Source organism: Rhincodon typus, chromosome 9, assembly GCF_021869965.1.
Source record: "Rhincodon typus isolate 14 chromosome 9, sRhiTyp1.1, whole genome shotgun sequence".
Classification (NCBI taxonomy): Eukaryota; Metazoa; Chordata; class Chondrichthyes; order Orectolobiformes; family Rhincodontidae; genus Rhincodon; species Rhincodon typus.
The window spans coordinates 25090868-25107543 of NC_063340.1; the positions used below are offsets into that span (position 1 = coordinate 25090868).

A 16676-nucleotide genomic window follows, 5' to 3' on the forward strand; every position below is an offset into this window, starting at 1 on the left:
ACTGCGGTAATACATTTTGCAATGTGGAACCAGGTTGTTTCAGATTAATCTGTAAAGTTTGTATGTACACGCTTATTGCTACTTCCAGTTTGATTCCGATAATTTAAGTTTTGAGTGAAACCACAGGCTTTTATTTCATTTAAGAGAATTCTCTGTTACAAAAAAATACAATTTAACTTTCGCATTGCTCATTGAATAGCATGCGAAAATTCCATTCTCCCACTACTTCGCCTTTGAGAATCCCCATTCTACCTTACATAATTTTTTTTTATCCTCCTGTTGCTCCGTTGAGGGAGGGAGTCGCAAATATTGCTTCTGCAAACAGTATTCTAAAACAGCCAAAATACAAATAACTGCGGATGCTGGAAACTTGAAACAAAAATAGAAATTGAAGGTCTGGCAACATACGTGGAGAGAAAGCAGTCAATATTTCGGGTCCAGTGACCGTTCTTCGGAATTTCTGTTTTTCTTATAAATGGGAATACATAGCTTTATTTCATAACGTAGGGTAAGCTAGGATAGCTCCAGAAATATTCCCTGTGATCAACGGACAAGATGATGTGTGGGTTTATACTGTGCAAATAGGAGGGGTAAATTTTTTATCAAGTGTTCGCATTGGTTTATACATGAAAGGTACAATAAATTCCGTTACTGCTACTGTTAAGGATATGAAGAATGTAATTAGTTAAGGATGAAGTCATATACAGAACATCTGCTTTTGATTTGCATGTTTTTTTTTGCCAAAGAATTGGCAGTGATTTGTGGAATTACTGGGATTTTGTTCCTGGCAGTCCATTATATAATGTGCTTCATCATATTTTAAGAACAGATTTTCTCTTGGTTTGATTGATAACAATGGAGTTTTCAGTGTGCGCTGGATAAAAGTGATCATCACTTTCACACCAATTTTGTGATCTTCATACAGTGGAATCGACTTGGTGGAAATTTGTTCTTTTGAAGTTAGCATGCCAAACACAATTTTCTTGTATAGATTTATTGCAAAGAACTCAATTCCAGTGATTCCACAAACTAGTGGGAGAGTGGAATTTGTGCATACGTTCAATGTGCCATAAAGTAGTTAAATTTTATTTTTTCTAGCAGAGAATTCTCTCAAATGAAATAACAACAAGCCTGTGGTGTCACTCAAACTAGTGGAATCAAAGTTGAAGTAACAATAAGCATGTACATGCAAACTTTACAGATTAATCTGAAATAACCTGGTTCCACATTGCAAAATGTATTACCGCAGTGACACATCAGGCAGCCTTATAGGTGAATCCTCAATTACACATTTCTTTGAAAAGAATGATTTTGAGTTCTACCAGCTATTGTCCGTATCATTAGCTGAAACCCTGATTTGCAATTCATTTGTTACAATGCATATCCCAAAAATAAATTAGTGAGAAAAATGAGTATAAAATGTTCAGAAGCTTTTTTTTTGAAAGCTAGATGTGTTCTAATGCTTTGATTCATCATAGGGACCATTATATTAGCCAGCATCATGTAATTGTTCCCATGGATTACAGTACTTTTTCAATTGTCAGAAGTGCTATTACTCATGAAGATAAACCTTTCTGTTGTTCTCTGCTGCGATATTTTGTGCTGTGATTTAAATAGACTGATAGCTCCGGCTGTTTTTTTTTTAGAAAAATCCCTATTCTTGAAAATTGATTTTGAAAAGTTACTGCATCTGTTACTCTTCTGTTGATTATCATGCACTCTGGTTTGAAATGACCTTTCTGTTCAGTCATTTTCAAGCAATGTTGCTGGAAGATTTTGTTATTAATAGTTTTTGCCATAATGAATGCCTGTTTGAGTTTCAGAATCTGTTAAAAGCTTCACCTCAACAGGTAGCTTATTGATCCAAGAATGATTGAATCTTTTAAAGGTTTTAGCAGTAGAACGACCCTTTGACATGATTTCCTGTTTAATTACAAACCTAATAATAACACTTAAAGTATTGAAATTTTTAATTTGCATTGGAATAGGTTTTTTAATCCTCTGCATCAATAATAGTATGTTTCAATTTAGGGTTGTAGTAGATTGTTAATATTTTTCCCAATGGTTTTAAACTAATTGTCAATGCTACTGCATGACTTCTAAGGTTTGTAGGATATAAAGAATATGTGGGAGGGTTGGACATTGGCAACATGAAGGTGGCATGGTGATAGAACTTGTCTGTTCTACCACATCTATGACTTCTACCTTATGCAAGGACAAGGCAACAGATGAATAAGAACCTGTGATTCTCTCGAATCTAACACCATCTTGACTTGGAACTATTTGATTGCTCCTTCACTGTTGCTGAATCAAAATCTTTGAATTCCCTAAGGACATTGTAGTTGCACCTACACCAGATGGACTGCAGTAATTCAAGAAAGCAGCTCATTACCACCTTCCCAGCTCAATACCACTTTCCCACGTTCAATTCGGAAGAAGCAACAAATACTATCTTTGTCAGCGGCACTTAGATCTCATGAAGTAATAAAAAAATGGCTGCTTGTCATGCTGAAGTCCACAGAAATTGCATACATTTAATTGAAAAATAATTTGATTGTTAACTTCCAGGTGTAGCAACTTGATATCCCTAAAAGTGACATTGTCAGCATTGTTTAACTGAGGTAACATTTATGATAATACTTTCCATAAAGAAATTCCATCATGTAAAGCACTTTGTAATTCAGAGGAAACCAAGATAACCTAAAAGTTGTTTCAGAGATAGTAGGAACTGCAGATGCTGGAGAATCTGAGATAACAAGGTGTACAGCTGGATGAACACAGCAGGCCAAGCAGCATCAGAGGAGCAGGAAAGCTTTTTTGTTGAATTAATTACAAATTAACAAAGTTCGTTGCTCATTTAGTACACCCATAAAAAGCACACTGTCAAAACTCAAATAATTTAAGCTATAAAACCTACAATAAAATAGTAATTGGAATAAAATACTGAATCAAAACTGAAAAATAATAAATGAACTTATTAGGGGAATTGTAAAAACAAACAATATAGGTAAATTCTACACAGCAACACTGAACTCTACTTTAAACCATTTGTTACTTGTAAGATTGGAGAATGTGCCACATCACAGAACCAATTTGTGTCTGTTTAAAGCAATGTGTAGCCAGCAATATGCGCTCTGGCCTTTCAGCCTCTGGTCTCTTCAGTCTGTGCTCTAGCTCTCAACTACCTCCTGCATACTTGCTGTGAGGCCAGTGGTAACTCCACTTTATCAATATTTGGTGTTTGTTCCTCTGTTAGGGTTCAGCATTTGTTGGTGATTCACCTTTACTATTGTATCTTTTTGAACATGGTGGATTCTTTACTTGGCATTCTGTGTTGATCCAACTGGGACTTTGAGGGTCAGCAAAATTTACAAATCTAAAGATGATGATGGTGAGGAAATATTCAGCCTGTCTCAAGCATTGATGATGCTTTGTGCAATGAAGTCATGTAATTTTCAATGTGAGGCACAAAACAGATTAAAAATCCAGGCCAGAAAAAGAAGAATAACTATTCTCGGAGACCACTCTACTAACTAAAGTAATGAAGTAGTTGCATCTTGTACATTGTTCTCTTGTTCAAAGGAATTCAGCAAATTAGCATTCATCAGACCATGAATGAGGCCCCCCAATCTATTATGGTTCTAGTTGGATACCCCAAATTGTAAAACTCCTGGGTGAGGAAGGTAAACTGGCTCCCTTTTATTTGTTCACCAGTCTCTACGGTTGGTCATGACAAAAAAGGATCCATCCCTTCTGAATGACTTATTTCTGAACCTAATGAAGTTATGTTTTAAAGGGGCCGATTTAGCCAGGCAGTTTTGAATTAACAAAGAATGAGTTTATTATTTACTAAAAGTGAAAAGAAAGAATAACGGAACAAACATACAAAGAGAAACAAAAGTAGGAATTATTGGGAAAATTCAGCAGGCCTGTCAGCATCTATACAGAGAAAGCAGCATTAATATTTCAGATCCAGTGACCCTTCTTCAGAACTGATTGCAGTTAGGAAAAGGTTGGAATATATGCTGAAGATTGGGGAGGGAGGAGGGAAAGGAGTGAACAATAGGTAGAAATGAAGTCCAGAGAGCGAGTAAAACAGTTGGACAGCCAAAGGAATGAGTAAAAGTTGGCCTGGGGAATCAATAGTTGCTAATTTGGACCACTAATGGCATATGCAGCAATGTTTTCCTAGGTATAATTGGTTCTGAAAAAGGGTCACTGGACCTGAAATTTTAACTCTGTTTTCTCTCCACAGATGCTGCCAGATGTGCTGAGTTTTGCCAGCAATTTATGTTTTTTCTTCTTGATTTCCAGCATCCACTATTTATTTATTTTTTAAACACATGCACAGACATTAGGAATAAGAATTTAAAAAGTTAAAAGATATATGTATCAGTCTTTATGGGAGGTTCATGAATGATAAATAGTGGCATGTTCATAGTTGAAAGGTCTAGTTTGGGATTTTTGACTTTGATAGTTAGTTGCAACCCTTTTGTCTTGTTTCCTTTTCACGGTGGTTGGATGGTGGCCCTCAGAGTAATAGTCTTTCTGTTGTCTTATTTTGTTTTGACTATCTTGTTGGCTATTTGGCTTCCAGCATTCGGAATGATCAAGACATTGTACCTGCTATACAGGGATGACTAGTGAGTGGTTCTTTGACTGTAATCTCCACAGCATAATAGCACTGGAACCCAGGTGACAACACACAAATGCCTCCTTCTACTAGCATATCTCTTTCCACTATCACACATTCTTCCAATAACATACACAGACTAGGATTGCATTTCGTTTTTAAACCCCTTTTTAGAATATATTCCTAGAAGGACAAAACACAAAAAAAGTTTGCTGAGGTGGATTGCTGCTAAGAGGGGGAACATGGCCCCCTCATTATTGCTTCCTATTGTGTCTCTGTGTCTCTGAAGTTTCCCTGGCACTCTACAGGGACAACATTCCCTGAGTTGCACTCAGGACTAACAGTTGCAGTTTTTTGTTTGCAATAGACCACTTTAAAAAAAAAACACATTTTGGACTTAAAAATAAAAACACCCATAGTACTTTGGGATTCTGATCTGTTGTCATGATAACAGTCAGGAGGAAGTAGGCATATTCCATGAAGTTTCAGGGCATCAGATCAGGCAATGAAATCTCCCTCTTTCAGTTGATAAATTAGTGCTCCTCAATATTAAGCACCGATTGTGAGAAAAGTAGTAAGGGCACATATTTATTCTGGATTCTGTCTTCAATGCCTAATTACTAACATTGGCTTTGTAGCCACTTCTGACCAAGTTAGTTGAGTCTTGAAGGTCAAATCTGCCTGATTGAGTCTGTAGTAGGTTATGAACAAACCAAAAAGAGAGGAAATCCTACTTGATCTTGTCCTTTTCAATCTGTCACAGATGCATCTGCCCTTCATAGGAATAATCACAGCATGGTCCTTCTGGAAACGAAGTTGCTTCTTCACATACCTTCCATTGTGTTGTGCGGCACTACAATTGTGCTAATTAGAATAAATTCAGAATTTAATTCCTCAAAATTGGCCATAACCAGCAGCATTGTACTTGAGCACAGCCTGTAACGTCATGACCCAGCATACTCCTTACTGTACCATTACCACCAACCTAAGGCCTAACTCTGGTTCAGTGTGCACCACACATGGCAAAAAATGAGGGGTAAAGCTGTGGTGAAACTGCAACACAGGACTGTCTGCATGCTCACCATACAATAGATGGAGCCATGCGTGGAAGCATTAGATCAGATCAAAGCTCTGTAGTCCTGGATGATGGTGAACAATTTAACAACCAACTGAAAGGATTCTTGTGGTACCTTTGGGCCAGAAAGCCCAGGGCTGGTCCCATCTGCCTAGAGTTGTATCATAAAATGTCTTGTCAGGTTGATTAAAATAACAATTACCTTGTGGAGAAGGTGACACAAACATTCCCAGCACATCAGTTCAAAAGACAAGACTGAAATATTTGCAAGATACAAGTAGGAGTGTGATGGAATAATGTGTGGTGCACTATCCTGGTTGAATACAGCCTCAAAAGCCATGAAGAAAATTGACACCATCTAAAGAAAAGCGGTCTAATTGATTGGCACTCAACAACCAACTAAAACATTGGGCTGTATTTTTGTGGTGGACTTGGGTGTGAATTAGGCCACTTCTCAACTTCACAAACCAGGCCTATTACCTCTGCCCAAACCCACCATATTTTTATTTCCTGGAGATGTGGGCAGTCAAATTTTGGCATCCTGACTCCCAAGGCAAGATCAAAGAAGTGTGAATGCCAAGGTATGCTGGTTAGATTACCTTTGTCTCTCTACTGGGATATTGGCCAGTACTCCATGTTATTCTTATTCTTGCTATCATCCTTCATTCTCCCACATCAACCCCAAAGTCCCTCCCCATGTATCACGTATCCTTTGTAGCCATTCACCCACTATCTATTAAGTACAGTGTTCAATGCCAGGAATAATGATTCCTTTCTTAATGTAGTAGTTGTGTCCTGAAAAATGCTACTTGAAATGAAACAATGTGAAATGAATTGTATTTTCCTATACCAACAAGTTAGGTCTTAATAAACCAATACAATTGGGTTCTTTGGGATCTTTCCTGCCAGAACAAAAACGTTGTATATATTGAAATACAGGTACTATACTTTTCTAAATTCATACATTGGTAAATGAATTAACTTTGAAAATTAAACATAAAAATATATAGTATAAATGCAAAACAAAATTATACTCACCAGACATCTGGTTTTGAAGTGGCTGGCTCTGTCTAGTGGCGAAAGTTATTGCTGGTAGTGGAAGCTGAACCTCAGTGTTTGCTGAGGACAGGTTTTGGGGGAAGGAAATGAGGAGCAGGAGAAAGAATTTCCAGTATTGCAGAGACAAAGTGTTTTAAAGGTAAGAATGGAGAGTGGGTGCCAGGAGCAGAGGGACTTTTATCACTGAGGATAGACAATGAGGAGAAGAACAAATGAAGAAGGCCCAAAGGTGGCACTACATACTCAAAGAGTAAAAATGGAAGATGGGAATAGACTCTGGGAAAGAGAGACATTAGCACTAAAGAAAGGAGTGGTAGCAGGAAAAGTGGCAGTGGAATAGATGGAAAATTTTCAGTAGTGGGCAAAGACACTGGACACTTGGGCAGAAAGGATGGCGAATGAAGAGAAGCAACAAAACACGTCTCTAGTGATGACGGGAGAGGGAGGATCTGGTGGTTGTATTCCATGTTAGTACCAATGACATAGGCAGAACTGGGAAAGTTTTCAGATAATTGGCCAGAGTATAAAGAATGGCAAAGAACTACAAAAAGTTTAAATGGGAAGAAGAAATTAGAGTTTTGGAGGAAGCTAGCTAGGATTGTGAAAATGGATCATGAAAGTTTCTACCAGTATTTAAAAAGGAAAAAACTACACACTGAATGTTGGCCCTCTTGAGAGCTGGAATGGGGAGTTAATAGTGGATAATAAGGATAATGGCAGATGAAGTGAGTAAATACTTTGCTCCTCTCTTCAGTACAGAAGGTACAGAAACAAATCCAGAAATAGATAGAAATCAGGAGTTCTAAGACAGATGGATTTAGCTACATTACAATCACAAGGGAAGTGGTACTAAACAACTAATACAACTGTGGGCCAACAAGTCTCCGGGTTCAGGCTGACTTTATCCTAGAGTCTTGAGATTGTTAAGGAGGTAATGGATTCATTGGTGTTAATTTTCCAAAATTCCCTACATTCAGGAAAGGATCAATTGGACTGGAAAGTAGTAAATACAACCCCTCTATTCAAGAAGGGAGGGGGACCAATAAACAGGAAGCTATCAACCAGTTACTTTGACATCCTATGGTTGTGAAGGTGTTAGAATCAATCATTCAAAACATTATGACAATACACTTAGTTTTATTAAAGGAAAATTGTATTTAACTGATTTATTGAAGCTCTCTGAGGGAGTGGAATGTGCTGTGGCTAAGGGGGACCTTGTACCTGTATTGTACTTGGATTATAATTTGATAAGGTGCCACATCAAAAGTTATTGTGGAAAATAAAAGCCCATAGTGTAGGGGTAACATATTACCATGGATAAGAGATTGGATGGGATAGCTAAAAGTATGCATACATGTTTATTCGACTATTGGCAGGATGTGATGAGTGGAATCCTGCAGAGGTCTGCGCTCAGATCTCTCTTTAAAATTTAAATCAATGACTTAGATAAGAGGAGTGAAGGCATAGTAGCTAAATTCACAGATGACACCAAGTTAGATGGGAAAATAAGTTGTGAAGAAGCCATAAGAAAATTGGATAAAGATAGGTTGAATAAGTAGGGAAAAAAATCTGCAAGATGGGGTGTACTGTGGGAAAATGTGAAGTTGTTCACCTTGATTGGAAGGATAAAAAGCAGACTGTTCCTTAAATGGAGAATGACTGCAGAATTCCATGGTGCAGAGGGCTTTAGGTGTTTAGATGCATAAGTCACAAAAAGTTAGTATGCAGGTACCACATGTAATCAAGGAAGCTAATAGAATGCTATCCTTTATTATGAGGGGAATTGAATACAAAAGTAAGGATGTTATTCTTCAGTTAAACTGGATATTGATGAGACCATATCTAGAATACGCTATCATTTTGGTTCCTTATTTAATTAATAATGTATATACATTGGAGGCCTCAGAAGATGTTTACTAAATTGGTAGAAGTGAGGTGGATTGAATGAACAGGTTATCTTATTCAGATAAACTGAGATAGTCTAGGCATGTTTCCACTGGTGTGTAGAAGAATAAGTGGTGACCTGATTGATCCTGAATAGTCTTGACAAGGGAAAGGACAGGAATGAGGAGCACCGTTTTAATATTAAGGGTCATCCTTTCAGAACAGAGGTGAGAAGATTTTCTTTATCTCTGAGGTTGAAATTCTGTGCCTTAGGAGATAGCAGAGACAGGGTCATGAAATATTTTAAAGGTAGTGGTGATAGATGCTTGTTAGGCAGGGGTATTAAAAATTATTAGGTTGATGGGAAATGAAAATTTGAAATGATCTTATTTTTTAAATCAATTCAAATGTCACCATCTGCCGTGGTGGATTTGAACCCATGCTCCCCGAGCTTTAACTTGGGTTTAAAACCAGACCACTAGTCTAATGACATTTACTCTGTGACACAACCATGATCGCATTGAATAGTGGAGAAGGCTGGATAGGCCAAATCTTCTACTTATGCTGTTATTTTGTATGTTTGTATGTAACTTTGTGGTCAGTGGTCTTCCCTTGCAGGCATTTAGTTTTTGTTATTCACAGTGATAGACGTTCTAATGAAATTTCTCCCTTGCAAAGATTTTGCTTTCAAATGGAGAAAATTTGTAGAATGGTGTGCACTGTTATTTCTTGTCTTCTGTGACACTGTAGGGTTCTGTGATCCAATACAGAAATATATTGCCCATTTTTGGGCAAGTCATTCTTGATAATAATGTATTTCATGACTTCAGGACACCCCGAAGTGCTTCATTATCAATGAAATACTTACTGAAGTGCATTCATTGTTGTTGCAGAAAAGCAATACTGTCATGTTTTAGTGACACTGAATGATGGAAGCACTCTTTTTGAAGTTATGCCATGGGCTGTTTTATGTCCACCTGAGAAAGCAGGCAGGGGATTGGTTTAACATTTCATCTAGTAGGATCTTTGATCATGCAGCACTCCTTCAGTTCTGCACTGAAATATCAGCCTGGAATACATGCTGAAGTTTCTGGTGTGAGACTTGGAAATCATCACTTCTGATAGCTATGTGAGTCCAACCAATAAGCTGAGGCTAAGTCAAGGACCTGGCATTAAAGAGAGAGATTCTGTTATGGGAAGAATGTTACACACCACAAAAGCAGTTACTGAAGGATAGAAATAGAATCAATCTTTACAGACTTTTGCAAACATTTACTTACCATTAGATTAGAAAGCATGTCCTAACCCAACAATAGTTGCTGTCATGGATGCATCTGTTCATGCCAATATTGGCATGGTCTTTTTTTTTGTGACCAAGTCTCAACTCCACCCTAAGGATACCTTCTGATGTGTTCTGTGGGGCTTCCACCAAGCTAAATTGAATAGATTTCAAACAGATCTTGCACTTTAAAAATGAGTATGCATAAGACACTGAGCTGCTTGTAGCAGCAGAATTGTATTCAACCATGATCTGTAACCTCATGGTCTGATATATCCTCCACTCCACCATTACCAGCAAGCCAAGATTTCAAACTTGGCTCAATGAAGAGTTCAGGAGGACATGTGCAGAACAGCACCAGGCATTCCTAAAAATGAGGTGTCACCTGGTGTTGTTATAATAAAGGCAAGCATGTATGCTAAACTGCCTGATGGCATGGGATAGTCAGAACTAAGCGATCCCACAATGAACTGATCAGCCGGCCACATCCAACAACAGGAGGATGAAGCTTCACAATATTTTCATTATAAATGATTGGGGAGCCAACATATCAGTGCAAAATACAAAGCAGAAGCACTTGCAGTCATCTTTGGCCTGAAGTGCTGAATGGGTGATCCATCTTGCTCACCTCTTGAGATCCCTAGCATCACAGATCTCTGTAGTGTATTTGATGAGTATGGTAAACAGTCAGTTTAAGACATTACATCATTGGTCATTTTGGAGGGAGACAGCTTAGTCTAACCTTGCGCCTGTGGTCTGTACACTTCTGTAATAAAGTTCCTGCTATCCGACAACAAAAATAAAACTACTTCAAGATCCACTGGGTCAATGCATTCATTAGTGGAAAGGAAACAATTATGGTCCTAACTGCAGATAATGGAGGCTCTTTGATGAAAAGAAATCAAAAGACCTTATTTGGTGCATAAAAGCACATACAGTTAACAAGGGAAGAAAATGTAATTCATCTGAGGGAAAAGGATGAGCAGTGCTGAATAAACCTTACCACATGTTTCACCCTGAAGGAACACTGAGTAACAAGTACCATACATAGAGGAAAATATTTTGAATTAAGGATGTAGTCTCAGAAGTAAAAACAAAAGGCCACCTCAGGGATACTTGTTTTAGACAGGAAGAAACAAGGTAATGATACAATTTTTGTGGTACATCGTGTTACACAGGCCTTCGTATTTAAAAAAATAAATGGAGAGAAATTTTGGCCCTGTGGAACTGTGTGATGAAAGTAGAGAGCTGGAATATCTACTCAGTGATTCCATTATTTTATTCAAGTTAACAAAGGTATAATCATCTATGTGTTCCTGAGCATTATGGGGGAATTGGACGGGGTGAATTTTTGAACTTCTTGAGAAATCTGGTTTTGTCAGAGAAGCTGAATTCCAAAATATATGAAGAAATAGAAGAAATCCTACAGAACTATTTTTATTAAAGCCATTAGTGATAGCTGAAAGGTTCAGATTCCACAAATGCAACCAGCATGATGGTGAATCTACCTTACAGTTCATAGTGATTTTATAGAAGTTGGCAGAATCCTGTGAAATCTGAGAGAAACTTCAATGATGTCATCAGAGTTACACTGGTGTGTGGTTCATGATGTGAAGCAATCCAGAAGTGACTCTTGATGGAAAGGAATTTAGACTTAGTCTTGATGAATCTAGCAACCAAGGAAGCTCAACAGCTGAGCTTCTATGTGAGTGTTCACAAAATGGCTATTGAAAGATGAGCACCAACATAGATTCAAAACTATCATCAGTGTGGAAAAACAGGTCACACAGCAGCAGATTGCTTGCATAGAATGTATCTCGACCTGGCTACATAGGGAGCAGTGTACTGAAATAAATTTAGGACTATCGCTGGAAAATGAGACATGTTGATGAAGCCTTACATGTTACGCTCATTAGGACAAAGGCAACCCTGTTAAATTTCAAACAATCATACGTTAGGAGAAAAAGGTGACAAGTTGACTCTGATTGGCCAAGATGTTGGCATGGAGTAAGCAATAGAAGATTATCAGTATCTCTTGCTTTCAGCCATTCAAATAATCTTTAGGCTTGAATCTTTTTCTTTTATTTGTGGAGAACAGCTGCCTCTACGTGAATGTAAATTACTTTAGCAAGCGTAAATGAGCCACCTTATGAGTTCAACTCAACATCTGAAATTGTTTGTTAGTTTATCAAGTGTAACAACCCATTTCAGATTATCGAACAAGCTTGTAAAGCCACAGCCCGGAACTTACTCCCAGGAAAGATACAAGTTAGGCCCGTTCCCGAATTTTAAAAATAAACATACATCCGAACTTACTTTGCAACATATTTATGACTCATAGAGGGCAGTGTGTTTTCTAGGTGCAGTTTGCAAGTCTCAGCTGGGTTCAGACATGGGTTCAACCAAGTTGGGGCCGGAGGCATGCTTTTACCATTCCCAGTGCAGCAAAAGATCAGGTAAAGCCATGAGTCTCAACTATCTGTTTGGAAACAAGCCTGAGAGGCCACTGCTGGTGAACTGCTTTCCTTTCACTAAGTACTGTTAGCACTCTCCGTGAACAGGGCTGCATATTCCTAGTGAAACAGACTGTCAATGATGTGTGAGATAGTAAGAACTGCCGATACTGGAGTCAAAGATAACACAGTGTGGAGCTGGGGGAACACAGCAGGCCAGGCAGTATCAGAGGAGCAGGAAAGCTGACGTTTCGGGTAGGGCCCCTTCTGTGTTCCTTGTTCTGGCCTATACTTTGATAGATCACCAATCTTTTGCTGCTTACCCCTGAAAGTCACTGACTTTTTTTAAAAAAAAGCATATAACAGCTCACACAGTTCTGCAACTTGCCACAGCAGCAAAGACATCCTGCATCCTAAATTCAGGAAACCAGGATGTAGAATCAGTATGTGTAGAAAGGAAATGTGATAAAGGCAAGAAGTCACTTTTTTTTTAAAAGTGATGTGCAGACCTTCGAGTGGTAAACCTGTGGTAGAGTGGAGAATAAAAGAAGAAATAAAGGGAGCTTTATCAGAAAGGCATAGCAATAATCATGGGCTGTTTCAATCTATGTACTTGGTAACCAACAATCTATCCTGGAACACCCAGATTGATGCGACGGTCAAGAAGATGCAAAAGTGCCTCTTCTGCCTCAGGAGGCTAAGAAATTTGGCACGTCCATAAGGACCCTCACCAACTTTTATAGATGCACCATAGAAAGCATTCTATCTGGATGCGTCACAGCTTGGTACAGCAACTGCTCTGTCCAGGACAACAAGAAACTGCTGAAAGTTGTGAACATAGCCCAGATCGTCACACAAGCCAACCTCCCATCCATTGACTCCATCTACACTTCTCGTTGCTGTGGAAAGACCCCCAATATAATCAAAGATCCCTCCCACCCCGGTTATAATCTGTTCCAACCTCTTCCATCAGGCAAGTTACAAAAGCTTAAACACACATACCAACAGATTCAAGAACAGTTTCTTTCCTGCTGTAATTAGACTACTGAATGGGCTTCTCAAATTTCAAATCTAATGTTGATCTTGCTTTTTGTACACCTGTGTAGCAGTAACTTTGTATGCCTCACTTTGTTCAATCACCCTATGATCTGTATGGCCTTGTATGGTATGATCTGCCTGTACTGCATGCAAGACAAAACTTTTCACTGCACTCAAGCACATGCGACGATAATAAATCAAATCAAATCAAAGATTGAAAAGGTTGGGTGGGTAAAGATAGTCTAGATGAGGAGTTACAAGTTAGTTTCTTAGAACAACACATTCAGGATCTTTTCAGAGAGCAGACTATGCAAAATCTATATTCTACAATGAAATAGAATTATTTAGTGAAGGTGACACTAGAGAGCAGCAACCATAATATTTTTGAATTTTCCATTCAGTGTGAAGGAGAGAGGAGTGGGTCTAAAACTATTTTTTACAACTTAAACAAGGGCATATATGAGGGCATGAAAGATGAGCCGACTGGAATGTTCCAGCAAATTAGATTGAAGGATAGTTGATAGAGATGCAGTGACAGACGTTTCAGGGATATTTCAGAATACCGAGAATAAATACATTCCAAAGAGTAAGAAAAATTCCAAAGGACTGACTCACGATCTGTGGTTAACAAGGAATGTTAAAGATAATGTCAATTTTAAAGAAACAACAAAAATTATGCGCAGACAGGAGACTGAACAAAATATAAATAACAACACACAGCACAGAAATAGACCCTTCAGTCCAACTCGGCCGTGCTGACTAGACATCCCAATCTGACCTAGTTCCATTTGCAGCATTTGGCCGTAAACCCTTCCTGTTCGTATACCCACCCAGATGCCTTTCAAATGTTGTAATTGTACCAGCCTCCACCACTTTCTCTGGCAGCTCATTCCATACACACACTACTCTCTATGTGAAAGTTGTCCCTCAGGTCCTTTTTTAAATGTTTCTCCTCTCAACTTAAACCTATGCCCTCTAGTTTTGGATTCACTCAGCCTAGGAAAAAGATCTTAGCTGTTCACCATATCTTATGCCTCTCATGATTTTATAAACCTTTAAGTCATCCCTCAGCCTCTAACGTTCCAGGGGAAAAAAACTCCCAGGGCTATTGAGCTTTCCCATATAACTCAAACCGTCCAGGCCTGGCAGCATCCTTGTAAATCTTTTCTGCACCCTCTCAAGTTCAACATCTTTCCTATACGAGAGTGACTAGAATTGTATGCAGTATTCTAAAACTGGTTCAGCAATGTCCTATACAGCCTCAATATGAAATCCCAACACTTTTACTCATTGTTCTGTTATTAAACATACCAGCCATTTTTTGGCAATATCAATTGATAATGGGTTGCTCACTTATTGAATGACAAGCCAGTAAGTATGGAGGTGGACATTGGAGTGGCAGTTGCATTGATATCTCCAAAGTATATATCAGTTGAGTCTTATTGCACGACAACCTTCAAAAGTTGTATTAAGAATATACTCAGGCAAAGTGGTGCCTTTAAGGAGTTGCATCAATACAAATGTTGAGTTGTACAGTTAGTTTGAAGTTTTGTGGATAAAAGTCTATATATAAATCCATGGGACCTGAACAAGTGTATCCTAGGACATAGTGGGAAGCTAGGGAAGAAATTGCAGGGCCCCTAGCAGAGAGATTTATATCATCTATAGCCATGGGTGAGGTGCCAGAAGCCTGAAGCATGGCTAATATGTACCTTTATTTAAGAGGCTACAAAGAACAGCCAGGCAACTATAGACTGTTGAGTCTAACATCAGTGGTCGGTAAATTGTTAGAGGGGATACTGGGATACTGAGAGACAGAATTTACATGCATTTGGAGAGGCAAGGACTGATTAGGAATAGTCAGCATGGTTTTGTACGTATCTCACAAACTTGATTGAGTTTTTTGAGGATATGACCAAGAAGATAGATGAATGTAGAATGGTAGATGTTGTCTACATGGATCTTAGCAAGACCTTTGACAAGGTTATGCATGGTAGATTGGTTAGTAAAGTTAGTTCACATGAGATCTAGGGAGAGCTAGCCAATTGGATACAATTGGCAGGATGATAGGAGATAGAGGGTGGTGGTAGAGGGTTGTTTTTTGGACTGGAGGCGTGTGACCAGCGATGTTCCTCCGGTATCAGTGCTGGGTCCACTGTTTGTCATTTATATAAACAATTTGGATGAAAATATAGGAAGCATGGTTAATAAGTTTGCAGATGACACCAAAATTGGTGGTATAGTAGACAGTGAAGAAGGTTATCTAAGAGTACAATGGATCTTGATCAGCTGGACCAGTGGGCTGAGGAGTGGCAGATGGAGTTCAATTTAGATAAATGCAAGATGTCGCATTTTGGTAAGCCAAACCAGGGCAGAACTTGCACAGTAAATGGTAGAGCCTTGTGGAGTGTTGTCAAGCAGAGAGACATAGGCATTCCTTGAAAGTGGTGTAACAAGTAGACAGGGTAGTGAAGGCATTTGGCTGGCTTGCCTTTATAGGTCAGACCACTGAGTATAGGAGTTGAGATGTCATGTTGTGGCTGTACAGGACATTGAGGCCACTTTCAGAGTACTGCGTACAATTCTAGTTGCTTTGCTGTAGGAAGGATATTATTAAATTGGAAAGGGTACAGAAAAGATTTATAAGGATATTACTGGGACTGAAAGTTTGTGTTATAAGGATAGGCTGGGACTTTTTCCCTGGAGCATAGGAGATTGAGGGGTGACTTTTATAGAGATTTATAAAATCATGAGGGGCATAGAATAGTAAAGGCCTTTTCTCTAGGGTAGGGGAGTTCAGAACTATAGGGCATAGGTTTAAGGTGAGAGGGGAAAGATTTAAAGGCCTTGAGAGGAAACTTCTTCACACAGAGTGGGGCTTGTATGGAATGAACTTCCAGAGGAAGTGGTAGATGCAGGTACAATTACAACATTTAAAAGACTATTGGACAGGTATATGAACAGAAAAGGTTTTGAGGGTATTGGCCAAATGGGGCAAATGGGGCTAGTTTAGTTTGGGAAACTTGGTCAGCATGAATCGAAGGATCAAAGGATCTGCTTCTGTGCTGTATGACGCTCTGAATCTATTTATTCTTAACACGGTACCAAAGGGAATTTTCCGTCTTTATGGGGGAAAAACATGATTGCACAAAATCAAACTCAACTGGGTTGAAGTAAATTGTTTGTCAGATTCTGAGACTGACCTATCACAAATTCTGTAAAACATGCCATTATTTTCAATTGCGTTCTGTGGAA

General features: G+C 38.7%; 1 protein-coding gene across 1 annotated transcript in view; it reads left to right on the forward strand.

Annotated features, from left to right (window-relative positions):
* Nucleotides 1–16676, forward strand: part of unc93a (unc-93 homolog A) — a 136395-nt gene that overhangs the window by 726 nt on the left and 118993 nt on the right. The window lies entirely within an intron of this gene.